Genomic DNA, 24,139 nt, shown 5'->3' on the forward strand with positions numbered 1-24,139 from the left:
CTGGTACTGATGGAAGGGCCGGAGATGGCGCCCCGGAAGAGGCGGGGGACCCTACTGCAGACTCCCGGTGCACGGGAGCGCAGGAGCGGGAGTCTCGCTCTGGGTCCCGCAGGGCGCCGTCCGCACGGAGTTTGGGGAGGGCTCGGGGGAGCTCGAGAGGAGGAGCGGGAGGAGCGGGGGCGGGCGGAGCGCAGTGCCGCCGGCGACAGCGGCGGCGGCGGCGAGGAAGGAGGCGGCGGGCCCGGCGGGCGGCGAGCAGGGCAGCGGGCAGGAGCCGCAGCCTCGGGGTCGCGGGCCGGCGGGAGGCGCAGCCGGGCGGCGGAGTATCTCGCATCTGCATCGGCGCAGGTGAGGCGAGCGGCCGGCCGGCGGGCCGGGCCTCCTCCGCGCTCCCGGGTTTCTCCCTGCTCCCCGCGGCTGCCCTCCCGTGGGCGCCCGCTGGGGACCTGCGTGGACCGGAGCGCAGCCCTGCGGGGCACGTCCCGGTCCCTCTTCCCGCGGAGGCCGGCGCCTGTCAGCTGTGACCTTGAGCTGGCACCGGCGGGCGGGCGGGGCGGCCGGGTGGGCGCCGGGCGCCGGGGGCCCGGGCTGAGGTGTGGGCGGGAGGCGCCGCGTGCAAACTTTCCGAGCTCCGAGCAGCCCCGGGGCGGGGAGGGGGGTGCGTCAGAGGCTCTGGGACCCCCTAGTGTCCTTGGTCCCTTCTGGCTCGACCACTGCGCCTGGCTTCTCCTCCCTGCGAGCCTTCGTTTCTCCTGGCTCTGGTTGAGAGGCCTGGGACTAGCCAGAGCTGTGACAGGCACCCTGTGTGGAGGGGGTCTCCCTCCCCAAGGTGGCTCGGGCTTCTAGGAGTGGAAAGTGAAAAGCCCCCTGCCAAGTGCTCTCTGCACCCCCCTCGCCTTTCCTTGTGCCCTCCATCCTGTGCACAGCCCTTCCGCAGGCAGCGTGGGTTCCCTACCTGGCCAGGGGAAAGCTCAGAAGCCTGGCAGTCAGTTGCAGATCCGCAGTGTGATTTGTCAGCCCACAGCAAAGCCTTCTTGGGAAAGTGGGCTCGGGCAGGTGCGCCTCAGGCCCTCACATGCGCCAATATTTCTAGATACTTGGGTTCACCTGGGGCCTGGTCACCTCCTCCTGCCCTGTAGCCTCGGAGAACGGGACACCTTGGCTGTTGGGGATGTCGCACCTCTGGAAACACAGCCTTCTAGAACGTTAGGAAAAGGGACCTGAGGCCCAGAGAGGGTGAGCCATCCTCAAGGTCACGCAGCCAGCGGAAGATGGAGAACCAGCGTTTCTTACATATAACCAATTAGAGGAAGCCAGGCCTGATGATGCAGGCCTGTAACCCCAGTTCCCAGCTCCCAGGAAGCTGAACCAGGAGGATCTCTGCTAGTTTTAGGCCAGCCTGGGCTTCATAGTGAGTTCAAGGCCATTATGAACTGCATAGTGAGACCCTCAAAAAAACAAAAACAAACAAAAAATAATCAGGGTACATGGATAGCCCTGAGGGCTTTGGGCTTTGGGATAAAGACTAAGGCAAATCATTTTCTCTGTCTCAGTCTTCCCCCATGTGAAATGGGAATAGCCACCTCCCAGGGTATTCTGATGACTGAATGAACTAGTGTTCTTAAAGTTCTTACCATTGTGCCTAGTGTGTGGTATGTGACCAAACAAATTTGGATTCCAGCTTGTGAATTTCCTTTCTGAGCCAGGGAGGTAGGGCAGAGAGTGGTAATCATGTCAGTTCTCTTATGCTTTGGGCATCGGGGTTTAGGTGGATTCACCCCTGTGGCAATGTGGGCTGGTGGAGCCACAGATGTTGGAACCTGTGCCTCTACACAAAAGGGCTGGGAGAGACCAGGGCCTGTGCCTTCAGGGTCCTCTGGGTGTATGAACTCTGGGCTGTGGTTTCCTGTGGCCTCTGGGAAAATCAATACCTGATTCCTAACTGGCAAATGAAGATGAGGCCCCATGGCCTTGAGGTCTGGGGGGAGAAACAGATCCCCACTTCTTCGAGAGGTCATTCTTTCCCCCAGGGGTATTACTGGCAAGGAGATGGAAGGAGGTGAAGAGTGGGACTCATTTACTCACTCACTCACCCAGCCTTGATTCTCATCTCCTCTAAGTCAAAAGGTACTTGAAACACCCCAGGGAACAAGCACAGCTTGCAATAATGGCACTCCTGTCAGGTACTGGGCACTTGTTAGGCACTAGAAACATATTCATTCAGTTGACAAACTTGTACTAAGTAGCTAATACATGCTAAGCTCTGTTTGGTGTGCCAGAGACAAGCTAGTAAATGAGATGGACCTGGACCCCACCATGTAGGCTGGCTATATGACTTTTCATTCAGGGGAGGGCACCATTAGTAACACTATCAGGACCACAGGCGTAAGTGGCCACCCAGCAACCTTTGGGAGTTTATATGCCAGTGTCCAAAGAAAACTGTTATTTTTTAAGCACTTGCTTTTTGCCAGGCTCTGTGCTAAGCATTTTTATGTTGACATCTGATTTAATCCACAGAAGGCTGTGTAATGTTACTGCGTAGATGCAGCTGGTTAGAGTGGAACTGTAATCACTTGCTGGGCTGCCCTCCCTCCCCGGAGATGGGTGACAGTAGAGCTCAGTGTCCACATCAATGTCAACAATGTTCATAGATGACTTAGTCAGTAGCACAAGTGTTGTAACTGATGTGCAGTGGAAGCAAACAGGGAGACAGATGCTGGCTGGAGAAACCAGAAGCAGCTTCCTGGAGGAGGGGACCTTTAAACTAGACCTTGAAATATGAGTTCGGACTTTGGCAGACTGAGGAGGTTGGGGGAATGGAAGACATGCCAAGCCCAGGTTGCAAAGGCTTGGAGGTATGGAGGTTGGGGACAGCACCTGCAAAATAAGTCCAGATCCAGCTTTAACAACTGAGAGCTGAAACAGCAGCCAGCAGAGATTCCATCAAGGGCGTGGCGTGTGAAGGCATGTGATACATTCCAGTTCTAGAAGGATGTTCAAAGGTTTGACTATTCTGGTGGGGAAGAGCAGAGAAGGAATTTGATTTCTGTTTGATATGACTTTTCTATGACCCGGTCTGTATGATTGACCGCCTACAAGGCCATGGAAATCATTGTTATATAGAAACACTGCTGTTGAATTTTACTAACATCTGTAGCAGCAAAAACTTCCCCAAGCAAACTAACTGCCAAGAAGAGAAATATTAACCTAGTTAAATGAAAGGGGTTTTAGCAGTATTACCTGGGAATAAAAATGTACTCATTATTAATTAAATACATTTTCTGTGTTTTATCATATACAAAGTGCTCTGCTTTCTCTCTTTTCTCCTCTTTGGGTCACCTCTATTGCCATATCAATCTAAGAGTAACAAAAGTGTGTTTCTTTCTTTTTTTAAAATATTACTTTAGGTGTACATTATAATGGTACATATAAAGGTACATTTTAGGTGTACAGTATAATGACATTAATCATTGGAAATTTGCACCTTTACATAATCTCTCTTGGTTCTTATTTTTCCCTCTTCCCCTGCCCTCCCCTCAACCCTACCATCCTTCCCTATTTACAAAGACTTTGTTTCCATTTTTTCATGTTCTCATATTAATTCCATTCCCTTCTTTCCTTTCCTCTACCCCTCCCACCTCCCCCTCCCCTTTGCCCCTTTTCTTCCTATTTCACATTATCTATTATACCTTTTAGTCCTTATTTACACTTTCAGTTTCTCACACTAAAGAAACTATTTGGTATTTACAAATGTGTGTCCTATTTATTTCACTTAAGAGTATCGCCTCAATGTGCATCCATTTAGCTATGTCTCTAATTTCTCATTTTTTATGGCTGAGTAGTACTCCATTTTATAAAAAAACATATTTTCTTGATCCAGTCTCCAGTTGATGGGCATTTGGGCTGCTTCCAAGTTTTAGCTATTACAAATTGTACTGCTATGAACATGGGTACACATATATCACTGTGGTATGATTCTTTTAATTCTTTGGGGAAGATACCCAGCAGGGAAATAGCGGGGTCAAATGGGACTTCCAGTCCTAGTTCTTTGAGGTATCTCCATACTGATTTCCACAGTGGTTGCACCAGTCTACACTCCTACCAGCAGTGAAGTGTTCCTCTTTCCCCACAGCCCTGCCAGCATTTGTTATTGGTTGATTTCATGATAGCAGCCATTATTTCTGGAGTGAGGTGGAATCTCAGTGTTGTTTTCATTTGGATCTCTTGAATGACCAGTGATGTTGAATATTTTTTCATATGTTTATTTGCTATTTCTACTTCTTTGTCTGAGAAATGTCTGTTCATTTCAGTTGCCCATTTTTGGATTGGGTCTTTAAATTGGAGAGGTCTGCTTTTTTTCAGTTCTCTATAGATTCTAGATAGTAGACCTTTGCCTGAGGAACAGCTGGTAAAAACAGTTGTCTCTTCATGCTGTTGGTAGTTTCTCTTGCAGTGCAGAAGCTTTCAGTAAGAAGAGATCCCACTTGTTGATTCTTTGTGCTAGTTCACGTGCAATTGATGTTTTGTTTATGAAATCTTTTCCTATGCCAATATCTTCAAGAGTTCTACCTAACCTCTCTTCCAGCTGGATTAGCATTTCTGTTTTAATATTTAGAGATTTAATCCATTTTTATTTTAGTTTAGTGCATGGTGAAAGATATAGGCCTAGTTTTAATCTTTGGCAAGTTGAAACCCAATTTTTCCAGCACCATTTATTAAAGAGGCTATCTTTCCTCCAGTGAGGGTGTTTGGCTCCTTTATCGAAGATGAAATGGCTGAGTGTGTCTGGAGTTGTTTCAGCATCTTCTAATCTGTTCCACTGGTCCTCAAGTCTGTTTCTTTGCCAGTACCATGGTGTTTTTATCATAGTAGCTTTGTAGTATAGTTTCAAGTTGGGGGTTGTGATACCCCCCTGCCATGTCTTTGTTACCTAGAATTACTTTTGCTATTCTGGATCTCTTCTTGTTCCAAATGAATTTTTGTATTGTTTTCTCAAGGTCCATGAAGTATGCTGCTGGGATTTCAATTGGGATTGCATTGAATCTATGTAGCAGTTTTGGAAGTATGGCCATTTTCCCTATGTTGATCCTTCCTACACAGGAGCAGGAGATGTCTGTACATTTTCTGATATCATCTTCCATCTCTCTTTTCAGAGTGCTATAGTTTTCAGAGAAGAGGTCTTTGATTTCCAAAGGTGTGTTTCTTTAGTAATGGCATATTTCTCAGACTTTTCATTAATCCAAATGGCCTCCTTTCCTCCTTCTCCAATTGATTTGTGGTATCTAAAAATTTGAGTCTGGTAACAAAACAGAAAGGGGGTAACTACTGGGGCCTTGGAATTGGAAAATCTGGCTTAAAAGACTGAGGAAGCAGAAGAGAACACTTGACCAAAAGGAGGAAGGCTCACGGCCAGTGTTGGGAGTGTGTGACATGTGCCAAGAAGAGTCCCTGTCCTGGATTTAGTGCTCCACAATCACTGGATTGCAATTCTTAGTTGTTTTAAACAGGGCCCCCTATATTCATTTTGTACTGGGTCCTGAAGGTTATGCGGCCGATCCTGGGAAGGAGCGATGAGGGTAGAAAGGGGTAGAAGGATGGAAATGATATACGTAGAAGAGAGAGAAAAGAAAGTAACATTTTCAAAGCTGGAGCTGGAGTTGAGGTGTGGTTCAGAGCTGAAGCATGTGTTTAGCATGCACGAGGCCCTGGGTCCCATCCTCAGCACCACAAAAAATTTTTAAAAAACAAAAATCTCACTCATGTCCCAGAGGTTGTGTGAAACAATTTTCTGTGTTTCTTTTTTTAAATCTTCGTGTCAACCCTATGAGATAGGTGCTATTATCTCTGTTTTAAAATGTAAGATTTATCATTATCAGCGGTACTAATAGATAGATGACTATCATCAAAAAGACAGTTGAGGGCCGGGGATTTAGCTCAGTGGCACTGCCCCTGCCTTGCAAGCACAAGGTCCTGAGTTTGATCCCCAGTTTAAAAAAAAATAAAACAGTTGCAAGGGCCAGGGATTTAGCTCAGTGGGGCCTCGTGTGCCTTGCAAGTGCAAGGTCCTGAGTTCAATCCTGGTACCGAGAAAAAACAAGACAGTTGCAGTTCCCAAGGCGAGAAGGCACACTGGGCACACAGGAAGGACCCCACACACACTGAACACAGATCAGATCCCTCCAGAAACTGGTCGGCCTGGGAGGAGCAGTCCCTCTGCTCAAAGCATCAAATATGGAAACTGGGAAACAGTGGTTACACTCACATTTGACAGATGAGAAAACTAAGACCCAAAGAGATGTAAGTCAGTGGCCCATCCAAAAGCCACTCAAGGCAGTAAGGTTATGCTGTGTTGGAAGGTGTGTGCTATTCCAGAGTTGTAGGAAGTGTCAGGTGTCAGGACTGTGTGTGATTGGTCCCCATAAACGATGTCTCTCCTCTACACTTCTGCAACAATTTGGGAAATGGCAAGTAGGGAAGGAAAATAATCATTTGCCCACCATATCCATAGGTTCCACATCTCCAGATTTAACCAACCATAGATAGAAAATACTTAGGCCAAAACAAACAAACAAACAAACAAACATGTACAGTCTTTTCCTCATTGTTATTCACCAAACAATGCAGAATAACAACTACTTACATAGGATTTATATTGCATTAGGTATTATGTCATGTAGTGATGATTCGAAGTCTTGTATATGAGAGAATATGCATGGGTTCGTCACAATGAACAACGTTATATAAGGGACCTGAGCATCTGTACATATTGGTATGGGGAAGCATCCTAGAAATGGTGTCCTGAAGACAAGAAGAGATGACTGTATAATGTTTCTCCCTGATGCAGTAGAGGCAAAGTTGGAGGTTGTGGGTCTATGTTTGGGTGAGGGTCAAGTGATGCCTGCTGACTGGTCCCCAGGAGGAAGACACATAAAAATCTGGCCCAAGTAAGACTTCAGGTAGGGAGGGTAGAGCAGAGGACAAGCTTTCTGCCAGCAGGCTCCCTCTTGAGAGGAGGAAGGGCAGTTGAGCTGAACATACATCCCCCTCCCCTCCGCAACATGACCAATAACATAAGACTGTGCCTCCCCAGGGAGGAGCCGGGAAAGGGGTGAGGAGAAGCCAGAGAGTGACACTGAGGATTCTCTACACAAGGAAGAGACCGTGGGGAGAGACCAAGGACTAGACATGTTTGAGCTGGAGTTTGTGAACCCCTTCCTTCCATCAAACATAATATGTAAGGCTGGCATTTCAGGAGGTACCAGAAGAGGGGCTCTGTGGCTTTCTTCAGATTCTCAGAGGGCTCAGTGGCCCAAGGAACAGGAAACAATCTTGGGTCACAGAAAAGAAATGCTAGAGAGGAAGGTGATGAGCAGGTCTCAGTTAATCTCATTATCAAGTGAGAGTACCCATTGGTTTTAGGAGTGTGAGTCTGGCAGGGAAGCACATTACCTCTCCCGTTTGGTCCAGCACAGTCAGGTGTCATAAATATTATAATAGAATGTCTAGGCAGAATTCTGAGCAGGTGGAGAGACCTGTTTCTTTATTCAAAAGTCAAAAGATAGAGCTGGGGTTGTTGCTGCAGACCTGTATCCCAGACCTGTAATCCTCAGAAGGCCCATGTAGGGAGATCGGAAGTTCAAACCTAGCCTGGGCAACTTAGGGAGACCGTGTCTCAAAAATAAAAAATAAAAAGAACTGAGGATGTAGATCAGTAGTAGAGAACTTGCCTAACATGTGTGAGGTTCTGGGTTCAATCCCTAGCACTGAAAAAAGAAAATCAAAAGGTGGGACTTAGAAAAATGACCAAAGCTTTTATCAAATTCAGCCCAAGAAAATGGTGCTGTGGAGTAGATGCACATGGAGAGACAGAGTAGATCATTTCAGTATGTCTTTGTCAGTGGTAAACACTAACGTCTGTCTGTACCTGTTTGGTACTACATCCTCTGACCGAGTCAGTGACACAGGCAGGGTACACAGATGGCTCTAAGGAGCAGCTATCTTGCATGGCACAGCATCAGTCCAGTGCCTCTTCTTGGGGTTTTGCCTGCATCTCTAGAACTACTCTCAATCTAGGCGACCAGTTTCCTCTGCCAGCTCTGACTCTGCCTGACACACACACTCACCTAGGAGCAGACAAGATGAGGGCTTGGTGTGTACTAGGCCATATGCTACACTTCTCATCATCAGCTGCTGAATTGTTAACAATCAGAGAATTTCAACTGGGGCCAGAGAGGTATGGTACCTGGTCCACAGCACACAGCAGTTGTGATGACAGGTGTCTTGGTGTAAGCCTCTGTGACTGACCTCTAGACATTTGGCATCTGCTTTTCTTGCTGCTGCTTCCTTTAAAAGATCCCCTGTTCTCCTTGAAGTCTGCCCTCTCTCCATCTCTCCAGGGTTTTAACATCTGAATGTTCTCCACCCCACTGCTGGGGGATTTAGGCATGGACCCAGTAGATTCGAAGGTTGTGGGTAGCCTTCTTGGGACTCTGAACAGATTAATAAGGAAGGCAATATTTCAAGGATGAGATGTTGAGGTACTAGGCTTGCTCATCTGGGCAGGGTTAGATGGAGGGTTAGATGGAGCTGTCCGGAGGCAGAGGAGAAAAGGGGAGGGATAAATGTGGGGTTGGTGTAGGAGGCTGCCTCATGCTCTCTCTGCCCCTTCCCACCTGTCCTACCCCAGCAAGTCATAGAACCTTAAGAGTTAAGGGTCCCCCTGGAGATAGCTGGGCCAACTCCTTGATTTCACAGAAAAGGTGAAAAGATTGGCTCAGAAAACGAAAGTCACTTCTTCAAGGTCACATATCATTTTATGGGGCCACAATCCCTGTCTCCTGCTCAAACCCTCCTTGGTTATTGTTGATTTTCTCTAGACCAGAGTAATGACTAAGGCAGGCCCCCCAGATGGTGAGCATATTAGGATTTTGGTTCCTGTCTCATTTGGTCTCAAGTTCCCAACTTCTCTGGAACATAGTAGACACTCAATACAGAATTGAATCAGTCTGCCAGGCTGCTGTAGCAAATTACCACAAATTGCCACTTGTCTTGCTTTTGCCAGGTAGCTTTGAGGCCAAGTGATATCTTTTCTGCCCAAGAGCCTTAATAACCAGCAGGCAATTTGCCCCTTTCCCCCTTTTCTCCTTGGTAATTGTCTTAGTCACTGTTCTCTCATTGCTGGCACAAAATACCCGATACCCAAAGGTTCAAAGGGAAGGGGTCTTTTTGGCTTACAATTCATAGAGATTTCAGTCCCTAATTGGCTGGCTCCTAGCTGGGATGGCAAACAAGCATTGCAGAGGAGAAACAACGTGGCACGCATAGGGCAGCAAAGGTAACGAGAGAGGTTTAACAGCATCTTTCTCCCCCTTTTTATCTTATTCAAACTACTGGGATTAGGGCAGTGCCAAACTAATCACTCACACGTAGTTTAGCATCACACACCCTTAACCCCAGCATCACACATTCCAGATTCCACTACCTCTGAAAAAGAAAGTCCCACCTCACCTTCATGAGGCTTTGGGGGACATCTAAACACAAACCATAATAGCAATCAAAGATTCATAGTGACAGAGCCTCTCTTGGTCTCTTTCTGTCAGTGAAAATCAGAGAGGTAGCTGGGTATGGTGGTGCATACCTGTAATCCCAGCACTCGGGAGGCTGAGGCAGGAGGATTGAGGTGAGTTTGGGGACAAGCCTGGGCTACAAGTGAGTTCAAGGCCAGCCTGAACTGCATAGTGAGATCCTGTCTCCAAAAAAAAAAAAAAAAATCAGAGACCACAACCTCCAGCTGACTGTAAGTGCCAGGTAGCATCACTGAGGAGTAAGCCTTTGGCATATTGGACTTGTTTGTTACTGCAGCCTAACATAACCCATCCTAACTGATGTGGATAGGGAGTGGGCTGAAATAATCACACCTTGTTTGGAGATATTTTTGTGTCCTTAATTCCTTCAAGTGTGATGCCAAAAAGTTCAGTGTTTGAAGGTGTAATTGCTGCTATGTGAAGTGCTGACCAGTGTCCCAGGCAGGAAACGTTTTTGGAAAAAAAAAAAAAAGTGGACTTTTCCATTTTTACCTGGCATCATCTCTCCAAACTCTGCCTTCCTAGCCATGGCACCCTTGCAGTGGGTGCTTCTATATCTCTAACCCTGTGCTCATCTCTCAGGAAACCTTGTCACTTGATGAGTGGCTGGGGCAGAGGGGACAGGCATGGAGAAAGAGGGGAGCACTGGGATTGCTCTGCAAAGCACAGAGGGCAGAATTAGGACTGAACAAGGTTCCTTCAAGGGGAGAGTCCTCTAAGGCTTAGAGCTTGGCCTGGCATGATGCTGAGTCACCGCAGCAGAGCATCTTGAACAAAGGCTGGTGTCAGGGTGCGGGGTCCAGGTCAGTGGGAGCACAGCAAACACTCCATTCTCTCCCACGTGGTGATAGAGAAGTTGCCCAAAGAAGGTGGATCTTGGCTGCAATCCTATATGTCTTTTTCTCTTTTCAAAATAAAAGTAGCTTTTTCTCCCTCTGGTTATAGAGATGTTACATAATGATTATATAAAACTCAAATGGCATCAAAAAGTATAAAAAAGAAAGTAAAATTCAGATAAATGCCACAAAACAGAGCTAACTCCCATTAACATTTTGTCAAATGTCCTTCCAGACATTTCTTATTTTATCTCATCCTTGCTGCTCCTCTGTGAAGGAGACCCTTCCATCCCCAGCACAGATGGGGAGCCTGAGGCTCAGAGTGAGAAGTGGCTTGCCCAACACCACACAGCCACGGAGAGATGGGACCTGCTTTGGAATGTAGATTGTCCTAAAAAGCTTGTTCCTTTTGCAGAGGGGAAGTGAGGGCCCACCTATGATGTGTGGGTGGTGGAGTGAGTAGGCAAAGGGGAGCCTGGAAACTGCCAAGAGGGTGTAGAAAAGGCTGAGTCAGTGAAAGTGCCGAAAGAAAATCCTATGGGACAGACTTTTATAACAACATTCAGGGTGGGTTGGAGGAGCAATGGGCTTTGGCATTGAATCTAAGTTTGAATCCTTGCTGTTCCCATTAATAATTTTGTGATTTTGGGCAGGACACTTCACTTCTCTGTACCTGAGTTTCTCTATCACATGATGGTAATATTTAAATGTGTGCCTGGTGCCTGTTTGACTACTGCACTCCTTTTCCATAGCCATCTTCTTCTGCTCCTGTTCCTCCTCCTCTTCCTCTTCCTCTTCTTCCTTCTCCTTCTCCTTTTCCTTCTCCACCATCTTCTTTTCATGGTACTAGGGTTTGAACCCAGGATCCTCCCATGAACCTTCATCTTCTACCCTTTTTATTTTGAGAAGAGACTTTCTAAGTTGCCAAGTTGCCTAGGCTGGGCTCAAACTTGAGCTCCTCCTGTCCAGGCTCCCAGAGTGCTGGAGTTACAGGCACCACCACACACACCTGAGATATTCTTATCAGCTTTGTCTTTATTTTGGTTTTAGAACTTGCTAGGAAACCAAATCTAGAAGCAAATCCTTGGTGTAGGGTCCTAGCCTCCCTTTCTGCTTTGTTTACCACCTCCAATTTGACCTTGACTTCATCCATCTCAGTCTGGAATTCTGGTCTTCTCCTGTAAAATAAGGGGGTTGGGCTGGATGTGTTCTAGCATCATCCCCTGCTCCAAACCCTGCCCTTGTATAAGCTGGAAAAGAGAGGATGTAGTGACTGAAGCAATCAGAACTGAATGAGGAGGTGTCTGGGGCTGCCTTTGTTCTAGGAAAGTAAAGGAAGAACACAGACAGAGGATAGATGGAAGAGCAACTGGGAGCCAGAACAACTGAGCAACCAGCAAGAAACAAGCAGGTATGAAAAACCTGGGCTGGTGGGAATCTGTAGGTGGGAACAGAGGAGAACATGAAACCAAACAAGGCAGAAGTGAGCTGAGAACAGCTGTATCTGACACCTACCCTCTTGTGGGAGAATGGGAGATAGGAATCAATGACAGCTCGTCCTCATGTTTAATACCTGGGGGAAGAGCTTTGAAGAATGTGTGTTCAACGACTAAAGTTGAATTTCTCCAAAGTTTGCAGGGACGCTGCAGTTATGCCAGAGAACATGCCTATGAAATCCCATTGGAATCTATTTTGGGGCACGAGGTTTTATAACCAGAGTCAGAAATTGAGTGGAAGTGTGTGGGAGGCTGACCCTGGACAGCTTCCACGTTGGAGAGGAGGGGAGAGTATTTTTATCTGCAAACACCATGTCTTCTAGGGCGAGGTTGGGAAGGAGGCCGCTTCACCGCTTTGGTTTTCTCACCCACTGCTGTGTTAAGATGAGAATTGTCTTTGACAGAAGTTGTTCAAGTTTCTTACTTGGAGTGGGTGGCTGGAGGCTGGGGATGAAGCCAGGGAACTTGTCTGGGACATTTGTATGTTGGAACCAAGACATCTGAAACTCAGTGTGCCAGAGACTCCTTCAGATCTGTCTTGTGGGGTGACACAGTACCAGGGACCTTTGTATAGCTGGAGACTTCCTCCTGGACTGCTGCATGGCTCAGCCACTGGTATGGCCTGTCATGGTTTACATCTAGATATTCCCCAAGAGCCTCATGCTCTGATAAGCAGGGCTTTGGGAAGGTGATTGGATTGTTTGGCTTTTAGAGCTGGCTTGCTATTAGGAGCTGGGGTCTAATGGGGAAGGGGGTCATGGAGTATGACCTGGAAAGGAATGTCTCTCCCTGGCTCCCTTTTTTGATCTCTGCTTCCTGGCCACCATGATGTGAGGAGCTTTTCTTCTGCTGTGCCCCACTGCCATGCCTTCTGCCTCAGAGCCAGCACACTATGGGCTGAAAATGTGAGCCATAATAAATTTCTCCTCCTCTGAGCTGTGGGTGTCAGGTATTATGTTCCAGCAACAAGACAGTGCCTAAGACACTGCCCAATACCTGGTGACTTAGAACAAAAAGCAGGCACTGTTGCTGTCAAATCTGTGGTTTTGATAAGTGGTTGGTTCTTCTGGTCCTGATGGTTCCCTTGGTTGTCTGGAACCATGTTGGTAGCTCTGTGGGTGCTGGTGGGCTCTCCCACAGTTAGCACTGGCTGGCTTTAGCCAGCCTAGGACATTCTCAATGGAGAGTGCTCATCTCTGCTCTGTGGAGGGTCTCATCCTATAGCAGCAAGCCTAAACTTGTTCCGAAGACAGACAGAAACAGAGAGAGCCAGAAGCACTCAAGAATGACTGAGATGTGGGCTCAGAATTGGTACAGTGTCACCTCTGGTGCACTCAATTGGCCAAAGCAAGTTATAGGATCCTCTAAAATTCAAGGGTGGGGAAACAGGCCTCCCACCTGGATGGTATTGGGCCACCAAATCACCCTGGTAAGGGCATGAATACAGGCAGGCCTGTGACTAGAACCATCAGTGCCTTCAGTCTGCACAAGGCTGACAGAGTGGGCAGCCCTCCTCCTTAAAGTCTTTGTGATGCCCAGGTTTCCCTGACTATACATGGAGTTTTCCAGGAGTCTTACCTGGGAAATCAGGAAAGCATGCATCTTTAAACAATGAGAGGTCACTTTCACTTCTCAGATTGGCAGTGCTTAAAAATTTTGATGTTGTCAACTATTGGTAAGAGTCTTAGGAGACAATTCAGCAGCACCTATTTGAATTAACCCCAAATATGTGTTAAACAATTGTAGTGCATAAATCCCATAAAATAATACTGGGCAATGAAAGAGAACAAATTATTGACACATGAACATCAAAGAATGAAAAAAAGCCAATTGTAAGCAGTTATCTACTATTGTATGTAACAGTACAGAAATGACATAATTACAGAGATGAGAACAGATAGCGGTTTCAGTGAAGGGGGGAGGGACATTTTGCTCTAAAGGGATAGCATGGGGGAGTCTAATGGGGATGGCAGTTGTGCTGAAGTGATAAGTGATAAAACTGTATAGAGCTGTGCATACATGAGTGCCCCTACACAGATACAACACAGAGGTGTCTGCCTGTATCACTGGCAGAGTCTGAACAGGCCCTGTGCATCATACCAGTTCCCATTCCTTGCTCTTGGGATTGCCTGTCTTTATGCGGGATGCTAACTTTAGGATAGGCCGAGAGAGAAGTACATGCATCTTTCCTGTACATTTCTCTGCAACCTCCTATGGATCTATAATTATTTACAAATAAAAAGTTAAAGACACAGATTCTCTTCCTGGTAAGTCTAATGTCCGTAACAAAGATATGAGAAACTTATAAATATAGTCCTTGAACTGTTTGCTACTGAAGCATTGAGAACAACCCAAATGTATCCATTCATATAACCATTTATTGAGTGCCTACTGTGTGCCATACACTGTGCCAGACTCTGGAAATGTCAGCATGAACAATATGGATCAAGCTCACACCCTTTTGGAGTTTGCATTCTGGTGATCATCCCACAAGAGGGAGCTGATTCTACAAATAGCCACACTGAGGAATTCCATAGAGCAGAAATAGAGAAATGAGGTGGATCTGTGTCTCTATGAACTCTATTTCCACAACATATCACTACAAGGAAAGAGCACGAAACAGAAGCAGCATTTAATATACCATGTATTTTAATTAATTAATTAATTTTTGTACCGGGCATCGAACTGAGGACCTTGTGATTGTGGGGCAGGCGGTGGAACCACTGAGCTAAATCCCTGGCTCTATGCCATGTATTTGAAAAAAAACAAGCACAATCAAAAAAGGAAGGCCAGCCTTTGACATGCGCTTTGCCTGCCATTAAGCTGGCCCACATCCCTGGAGTGGGGACCCCACAAGGGGAGAGGGTTTTGTTCCTTGTCCCCCCCCGCCCCCGCCCCGCTGCCCAGCAGAGTGAGTCTGACACTTAGGAGGTACTCAAACAGTGGCTCCAGGAAAGGGTACTTTATAGATGATGAGGTGCTCGGCAGTGGAGTAGTGACTTTCCCACCACATGGACATGTGTAATATGGGTTTAATGCTGTGACCTTGAGAACAGCAGATGTCATTCTTTCAAATTTGTCATCAGGGACATAAATCCTACTCTAACTTGAAGAAGTTTGTCAAGAAGATTATCAAATCTTAGATCTTATTTGTCCATTAGCTGTCATTTGTAGAATAACTTGCACTTTTGTGTTTTGTGATATGGTGCATGCATTGTCTCATTTCATCCTCCCCTCAGTTCTGTTTTGGGGAATGTAGATACTAACATACATGTTCTATTTGGCCTCTGCCCCAGCCCCTCCTGTAGGTTCGTAGACACAGTGATATATGACTACAAGTATCCTGTTGGGGTCACAGGACAAATGAGAACCAGTCACTCATCCACTCATCCAGAGAAACCCCTGGCCCATGTGCAAAGGCCTATGGAGGCCACTGTGCATTTTCGTTTCTCAGTGGTCCTGCTCAGCCCATTCTCTGGGGCCTAAGGGAGGGCACCTACCTCTCCGATATGCTGCTGTATCTCCTCTGCATCCCCATGTGTGGTTTAGCAAAGCACAGAACAGACCCTTGGGAACTGTTCTCTGAGTTGATATAAATAAGTTTTTTAAAAAAGCAGGTGTTGAATTTTTGATCATAAAGAACAATTGTACAGCATTTGGCTTCTGACATAGGAGGAAAGAGTGTTTGTCTCCATTAAACTGCCATGAGAGTTTGTGTGGTAGTAAAACTTAGCCAGTGAAGAATCTAACATTGAAAGTAGCTTGTTCATCAACTCACTTGTTCATTCACTAAGTATGACTCAGGGACCTGGTTTGATCCAGGCCTTTGACTGTGACTGCCTCTGAACATCTGGCTCTGAACCAGACTCAGTGCTGTTCTTACTAGCTTGCTGGCCAGTGAGCAGGACAAGGAAGCGTGGATGTGGTTTGCCCAGCATCACCCTGGGGAGACCAGGAACCTGTATCGTAGAATTCAAGCCCACCAGTTGGTTTAAGTCCTTACCATCCCTATCAGGGGGCCGTAAGCCATCCTTCCAAGTTCCCAGTAAGACAATGAAACAGAGACGCTCTCAGCCCCACCAGGAGAATTGTCAGAGACCCAAGGAACCCCACCAGAATTTGCATAGCCAGTAGCTGTAACTGTGATCCCAAGTGTCCTCTCACCTATTCCCCACCTGATCCTTGTGAACATTTATTACCCTGCTGCAGAAGAAGGCTGTGTTTGAGGCCAGATGACTTCTCTGCAGCCAGCAAGGGTCAGAGCCCATAGAGCAGAAATTAATGGATGATATTGAGGAGAGAGGCAGAGAAGAAGACAGCAGCTATTTTAGGCTCATTCTGCCAAAGCAGATACTAATGCTTGGGTCTCTGTGTTAACTCTGCCCACCCTTTGCACAGAAATCGAAATCACATTGGCTTGGGTTTTGTTTGCTAGTCAACTCCAGGCTTATAAAAAAATGCAGATTTTGAACCAATAAAAAATACTTACTGTAAAGCTCTCTCTCTCTCTCACACACACCCACACACATGCCCCCTCTCTTTCTCTTTTTCCATCATAACCTTCTCAGACTCACCAAGTAAAATAGACTAAGGTTGAATCTTGTTTAAAGATTGTTTAAAGCCAGTTTAAATCCTGACTTTTCTGCTTTCTAACTTTTAACCGCTCTTCTCTGGGCTTCAGTTTTCCCAACTGTGAGGGCTGAGTGGACATCAGCATTGCTGAGATATTAAGTGAGATGCTGCATGGAAAGAGGACCCTGAACCCATAGTGGGTGTTGAGTCCTTGCTTATACAGCAAGCCATCACTCTGTCCCCATAACAGAGGTCACTGCTTGTCCCAGGAAAAGCGTGGTGTTTGGGCATCAAGGTTGGGGATGAATTGCTGTGTGACCCTGAGGACTCACATTTCTAGGCTTGCTAGCCTGAGACATAGGAGGATAGAAAGTCTGTAGCCTTCTGCTTCAGTGTCCAGGCCTGGGATGGAGGGGTGGAAATGTAATGTTCATGTTGTCAGATTTCTCTGGCGTGTCCTAAGTGCATGACAAGGAGACTCTGGGGACCTTCTGGGGACTTCGGTTCTGGTCCTCAGGGCTCGGCCCAACCATTGTGGAGACTGATTTGTGTTCAGTGTTGTGTTTGTTCCATGGACAGCCTGAGCCTTGCCCCTGCGGGTATTTGGCTGGAATAGAAGAGCTGGTTTGGAAAACAGAAGCAAATGCTTGGCGGGTGTTAAGAGAACAGGTTGGGCCCACAGCAGAGCTGATAGAGCTAGAGACCCACAGCTGGAAGAGCCACACAGCACAGGGCTCCCCTGGCCAGAGAGGCCACTAAGTCGTCTTCCTCTCATAACTGCTGGGGCACATGGGGCCTGGAAACCAGTGAGGAAAGAGACTTAACATAGTAGTCTTAGGGACCCTCTCTTGGTACTCATGGCATGAAATACACCCATTTGTGGTTGTTTCAAGAATGTCACTCTTGAGCCAGGGATTTAGCTCAGTGGTTCTGCTCTCTGCTTCACAAGCGCAAGGACCCAAGTTCAATCCCTGGTACCAAAAAAAAAAAAAAAAAGAATATCACTCTCAGGGCCAGATATTTAGCACAGTGGCACCATGACTGCCAAAAAAAAAAAAGAATATCACTGTAAATGCAGGATATAGAGCTATCCCTATATCATACTCTAGATGAAAGCCTTGAGGCTCCAGAAAAACTAAGGAAGCTTCTGGAAGTTACACAGTCAACAAGAGGCTAGGCTCTGACCATGAACACTCCTTTTAAAATAAATATTACTGTTTTGACCGGAAAGCATCTGGAGAGGTTGGGTATCCTGAGCAGCCCTTTAGACAGAGCTGTTCACATGGATGAACCACTCAGTCAGCCAAGGCTCTGCAAGTACTGTGTGCAGGCCCTGTGCCAGATATTTGGGCTTCATCAGTGGACAAGGAATTGGTCAATGACTGGTTATGGATTTGAGTTCTAGAAACTTGATTCCAAGTCTTTTCTAAAACAGGTTTGGCACCTCATATACATTCAGTATCCCTTATCTGAAGTGCTTAAGACCAGAAATGTTTCAAATTTCATAGTTTTTGTTTTTGGGGTTTGGGTTTTTTTTTTCTTTTTTTTGATTTGGAGTGGACTTCACTGGTTGAGCATCCCTAATCCAAAAATCCAACCTCTGCACTGAAAACTATAGCACTCTGAAAAAAGAGATTGAAGAGGATATAAGAAAATGGAAAGACATCCCTTGTTCCTGGATAGGAAGAATCAATATAGTGAAAATGGCCACACTTCCAAAACTGCTATATAGATTTAATGCAATGCCAATTGAAATTCCAACAATATATTTCACAGAACTAGAGAAAACAATCCAAACATTCATTTGGAACCAGAAGAGACCTAGAATAGCAAAAGCAATCTTAGGCAACAGAGACATGGCAGGGGGTATCACAATCCTCAACTTGAAACTATAGTACAAAGCTACTGTGATAAAGATAGCATGGTACTGGCAAAGAAACAGACCCGAGGATCGGTGGAATAGATTAGAAGATGCAGAAACAACTCCAGACATACTCAAGCACCTCATCTTTGACAAAGAAGGCAACCACCTTCATTGGAGGAAAGATAGCCTATTTAATAAATGGTGTTGGAAAAACTGGATTTCAATGTGCCAAAGATTAAAACTAGACCCATACCTATCACCATGCACTAAACTAAGATCAAAGTGGATTAAAGATCTAAATATTAAAACAGAAACCCCAAACTTGCTGGAAGATAAGTTAGGTAGAACTCTTGAAGACACTGGCATAGGAAAAGACTTTATGGACAAAACCTTAGTAGCATGAGAACTAGTACAAAGAATCAACAACTGGGATCTCATCTTACTAAAAAGCTTCTGCACTGCAAGAGAAGCCACCAACAGAGCTAAGAGACAACCTACAATGTGGGAAAAAATTTTTAGCAGCTGTACCTCAGACAAAGGGCTACTATCTAGAATATATAAAGAACTGAAAAAAATCAGACCCCCAAAATTCAAAGACCCAGTTCAAAAATGGGCATCTGAAATGAACAGACATTTCTCAGACAAAGAAGTAAAAGCAGCAAATACACATATGAAAAAATATTCAACATCAGTGGTCATTCGAGAGATGCAGAATGAAAACAACACTGAGATTTCACCTCACCCCAGAAAGAATGGCTGCTATCAAGAAATCAACCAATAACAAATGCTGGCAGGGGTGGGGGGAGAAAGGAACCCTTCTCCATTGTTGGTGGGAGTGCAGACTGGTGCAACCACTGTGGAAATCAGTATGGAAATACTTCAAAGAACTAGGACTAGAGGTCCCATTTGACCCAGCTCTTCCTCTGCTGAGTATCTTCCCCCCAAAATTAAAAGAATCATACCACAGCGATATATGTGCACCCATGTTTATAGCAGCACAATTTGTAATAGCTAAAGCTTGGAAACAGCCCAAGTGCCCATCAACTGGAAACTGGATAAAGAAGACATTTTTTTTTTTATAAATTGGAGTACTGCTCAGCCATAAAGAATAACAAACTAGAGACATTTATAGCCAAATGGATGCATATTGAGGCCATACTTTTAAGTGAAATAAATAGGACACACGTGCAAATACCGAATAGTTTCTCTAGTGTGAGAAACTGAAAGTGTAAATAAGGATTAAAATGAATAATTGATAATTTGAAATAGGAAGAAAAGGGGCAAAGGTGTAGGGGAAGTAGGAAGGGAAGAGGAAAGGAAAGAAGGGAAAGGAAAAATTATGAGAAAAGAAAGAAATGGAAACAAAGTCTGTGTAAATAGGGAAGAGGGAACACAGGGAATGGGGACAAAATAAGAACCAAGATACATCATGTACAGGTACAAGGACTCAGTGATAAATGTAAACGTATTGTATACCTAAAATGTACCAATGAAAGAATTTAAGCAAAAAAAAAAAAAAAAATCCAAAATGCTCTAAAATGTGAACCTTAAAAAATTTCAGGTTTTATTTTGGATTGTGGATTTGGGGGTTAAGAGTGTTCAATACATTTAGCTCAGTGGTTCCGCTGCCTGCCCCGCAAGTGCAAGGACCTGAATTTGATCTCCGGTACCAAAAATAATGTTCAACACATAATTCATACCCAGGTGAGAATCACTGGTTTCCCATCATTAAGCGAATGCTTTTCCTCTAGGACCTGATTTTGCCTCCTTTTCTTTCTCCCCATTCAGCATTGACAGGCCCCATGCACATCAAAGTCACTTTCTGTCTCTGAGGGTCATTCTGGGAAAAGTATTACACACCACTTCCTGCAGTTTAACCATCAAAGGGGAGAGAATTTAAAGTTGCACAAGAGCTTTAGTGAGTGATTAGGTCAAGTGAAACTTCAATTTCTCCATCTGTAAAATGGAGACAGAGTAGTAGTTTTTGTTTGTTGTTTTTTATTTTTTTGTGTGTATGTTTTTGGTTTTTTTCTTTTCTCTTTCTCTCTCTCTCTTCCCCTTTCTTTCTTTCTTTCTTTCTTTCTTTCTTTCTTTCTTTCTTTCTTTCTTTCTTTCTTTCTTTCTTTCTTTCTGCTATGCATCAAAGAGCCATAGCTCTTGTAAGGAATGACAGAGATATGGAAGTATACGTCCACATCAGCTTTTCTATCTGTCACTCCCGCTGCTTATGCCAGCATGTGTATGTGCTCAGGAGTGGTGGCTATTGGGAGGATGTTCTGGTACCCTCCCATGGTAATGGCTGCTGACCTACTGGGTTGAATATTGTGCCTCTTATCCAGTTTTAAAAGACCTCCTTGGAGAAACAAAGATTTGCCCCTGTCAGTGTCAAACCCAGATAGTATACAAATTCACCACTGTGGTATGGCTCTCTTGCAGTGCCTTTTTCACTTTGTCTTTTCAGAATGAACAATTGTATTCTTTGGGCATGAGCATTATGGTTGTGGTTTGACTGCCTCCCACCTTGAACCTTGGGGTCAAAACACATTACCCTTTGAGGACAAGTTCAGGTGGGGAGTGGACTAGCATTGTACCCTTCCCTTCATTTCTGATCTCTCTGCAGGACCCTGGGACTTGTCTCCACTTCCTCTGTAATGTTTCCCTTCTCTGGTTTGCTCATCTCACTCTCAAGGAGTGCCTACTCTTTTGGGTACCTGGGTTCTGCCTGTACAAGCCCACTGCTAGGGGAAGATGTACCCCAAATACTTTAACAACATGGCAGAGTGTGGCAAACAAGGCAAGAAACTAATATCCACCAGGCTCTGTATCACCTTAGTGGTTTCCTGGTAACAGAGCAAGGACCAGCGTGGTACTGGTTTATGGCTGGATTAGGTCCCAGGCAGGATGCAGAGGATGAGGAGAATGGTGGGGACTCCAGTAAAGGTAAGAGGAAAAGGACGCTCCTTTGTACTGAGATCATGACCTCCTACTTTTTCTGTGTTAAAATGGCCTTTCTTCTGTAGTATTAAGGCCATAGTCTGATTTTTTTTTTTTGGCAATCCTAGATTGACTGAACTAATTTTTTTTTTTTTTTTTTTTTTTTTTTTTAGTTTTACTTGTCCAGGGCATCCCTAAGTCTGGGAAACACTGAGTTATTTTATTTTTGGGGAAAGGTTGTTTATAATTATACTGACAATTCTATGGGAACATTATTGTTCCCATTGCATAACTGAGTTCATTGAGGTGCAGAGAGGCGGCTTCTCGAGAGCCCATAGTGGCAAAGGTGAGTCTTGAACCTTGTTTTGACTCATCCTAAGGCCTTCACTTTCCCCAAACCCCTACCAGACTCATAGGCTACTCTGAGAGGCTCAGGATGGTCCATGGTGATGGGCCTGGCAGAAGATATTGAGATCTGTACCAGGTAACTCAAGGGTTTGAATGACAAGAAGGCTTAAGAAAGCCCTTTAGAGGAATAGTGCTAACAAACGGATTGACAGCCTTGGTCAAACCCTTACGCAGAACATAAACTGGATCTGTCCATGAGATGTGGACCTGCCCTCCTCCTCAGCCTCCCACCCAGTGGAATAATCATATCCCAGTGCTTCCCACACCAGTACAGTGAAAAGAGTAAGGAGAGATGGAGATATGGAGATATGGAAATATATGTCCTGAATTGCTTTGCTTTGCCTTTTTTCGGCCAGTACCTTCTGGGCCTGTTCCCCAGTAAGTCCTCACTGCAACTCCCCTTAGTTCTGCCAAGCATTCCACCTGGCCCATCCGATGTCTAGGGAGTCAAATGTCTGTGTTTTGGTGAGGAAGCACTTTGAGAGTTTTGTAAAATGATTCTGCTGGGTTTCCTGGGTAGAGCTGGCTTGATGCGGGATGAGTCATGCCAATGTGGAAGGTTGTTTGCCTTCATGTCATCTTTGAGAGTGAAATTTCTTTCTCTGGTGGCTCTCATGGAGGACTTGGGTCATTTGCCACAAATCCACAGGGACAAATTAATAACTAAAGTGAAGCTGGGCTCTCTCAGAATAAAAGCTTGCCCTGCTAAGTTTGCACTATAGGAATTAGAGGAAAGACACCACGAAGAGTATTGAGTGGAGGAAGACATACCCCATGTGGGGGTGCTCGGAAAGCTCCTCAGGGCCAGGGCCCTGCCTCCTGCCTGGCCATGGGACCCTCTGAGGCTGGAGCTCAGTAGAAGATGGCAGGTGTCTGTCAACAGGTCCCATCCATGCTGCTCTCTGGAACTGTGGGTTTGAGGAGTTCTTCTGGAATTCCAAGGAAACCCACAGGGCAAGCAGGTGCAAACTGGCCTTGCTCATAATTGGAGAATTGGAGGCTGGAAGCAGAAAAGTGGTCAACTGAAGCAAAACCCAACCTCCCTTACCTCTAACATGGAAATGGCACTTAATACCTTCCTCATAGGGGTTGTGGTGAAATTTAGGGAATATACATTAATAAAGTTAATTAAATATATTTACTATTGATTAGTGAATATACAAAATGAATATATAAGGTATATGAATATATAAAATATCACTTGTTCATTAGTATTTAATATAGTACATGGAAAGTATTCAATTATAATGGCTATCGACTGCTATTATTTCTTTTTTGGTGGGGGACAGTGGTGTCTTTATTGGCCAGGTGGCTACTTGAGGGGTATGAAGTATGAAGATGGGTGGCCCTGATGCCAGGCTGACCATGCTTCAGGGTGATAGAGAACTCACCTAGGTGGTGGCCGATCATCTCAGGCTTGATCTTCAATGGACTGAAGGTCTTGCCATTGTAGACACCACCATGCTGCCACCATCTCGGGCAGGATGATCATATCCTGAAGGTGTGTCTTCACCACTCTGACTTCTCTATGGGTGATACTTCCTTCTTGGCCTTATGTAGGGGTTTCAACAGTGAGTGCTGCTTCCACTGCAGGCCACAGTTCAGCTGTCCCACTGCCGTGCACTGTAGAGCTGTATTAGCTGTTCATAGAACATGTCCAGCAGCTGATCAAGGTCCATGCTGTGGTAGGTAAACTTGTGGAAGCTTTGCTGCTCCTTCTGTTCCACTTCCACCACCTCATCAGCTCTTTGGAAAAACTGACTGCTATAATTTCTAAGGTTACATAACTAGTAACAGGCAGATGGCTTGAACCCAACACCACTTTATTTCCTCAGTCCACCAAGTTCATAAGTTAACAGTGCTTGAGCACTTAGTTGGTGCCACACAGTGTGCTACTCCTTTATGAGGATTATCTGACTTAATCCTCAGAGCAACACTTTGAGGAAGGTGTATGTATCATTCACCTTTTATGCATGAGAAAACCATGGTGCAGAGAGGTTATATGGCTGCTCACAGCAGCAAGTGCAAGGCAGAATTGACCTCCCAACTCATGCTTCTTAATCCCCAAGGTGAATGTGTATGAGGAGGTTGTCTGTGTGGCAGCACCTCTCTATACGCCTCTGGCTCACACGTGATGCACATTGGCCCCAAGCCCTACATTTTTAGAACCTTATGTGCTCTCAGGATGACTCCAGCTCCTCACCCATGCCTTTGTAACATCCCAGGCTCCTCATGGGTTTCAGTGTTCCTGTGTTTAAAAAGGACATAATCAGGTGGCATCTGCAACACAGCCCACCCTCAACCCAGCATTCCAGAACTAGTGGCTTCCACGAGTCCAGCCTCATATCACTTGTTTTTGGTTTCATTTATCAGAAATGACTGGTGACAAACTGTCCTTCCTTTGCTCCTCTGTGAAATAGGGTTTTGTGAGGAGTGGGAAAGCAG

The 24,139-nt window shown here is 45.6% G+C and overlaps 1 protein-coding gene and 1 pseudogene across 1 annotated transcript in view; one reads left to right on the plus strand and one right to left on the minus strand.

Moving 5' to 3' along the window:
* Positions 1–203: 203 nt before the first annotated feature.
* Positions 204–24,139, plus strand: part of Atp2b2 (ATPase plasma membrane Ca2+ transporting 2) — a 355,181-nt gene continuing 331,245 nt past the window's right edge. Inside the window, exon 1 of the mRNA XM_087217055.1 lies at positions 204–348. The gene's annotated coding sequence lies outside the window, so the exon portion shown is untranslated. The remainder of the gene's footprint in view (positions 349–24,139) is intronic.
* On the minus strand, positions 22,946–23,424 carry LOC101696539 (small ribosomal subunit protein uS19 pseudogene; annotated as a pseudogene).

This window comes from Heterocephalus glaber, unplaced genomic scaffold, assembly GCF_053883595.1.
Source record: "Heterocephalus glaber isolate CG9 unplaced genomic scaffold, H.glaber_assembly_v1.0 deba00000122, whole genome shotgun sequence".
Taxonomy (NCBI): Eukaryota; Metazoa; Chordata; class Mammalia; order Rodentia; family Bathyergidae; genus Heterocephalus; species Heterocephalus glaber.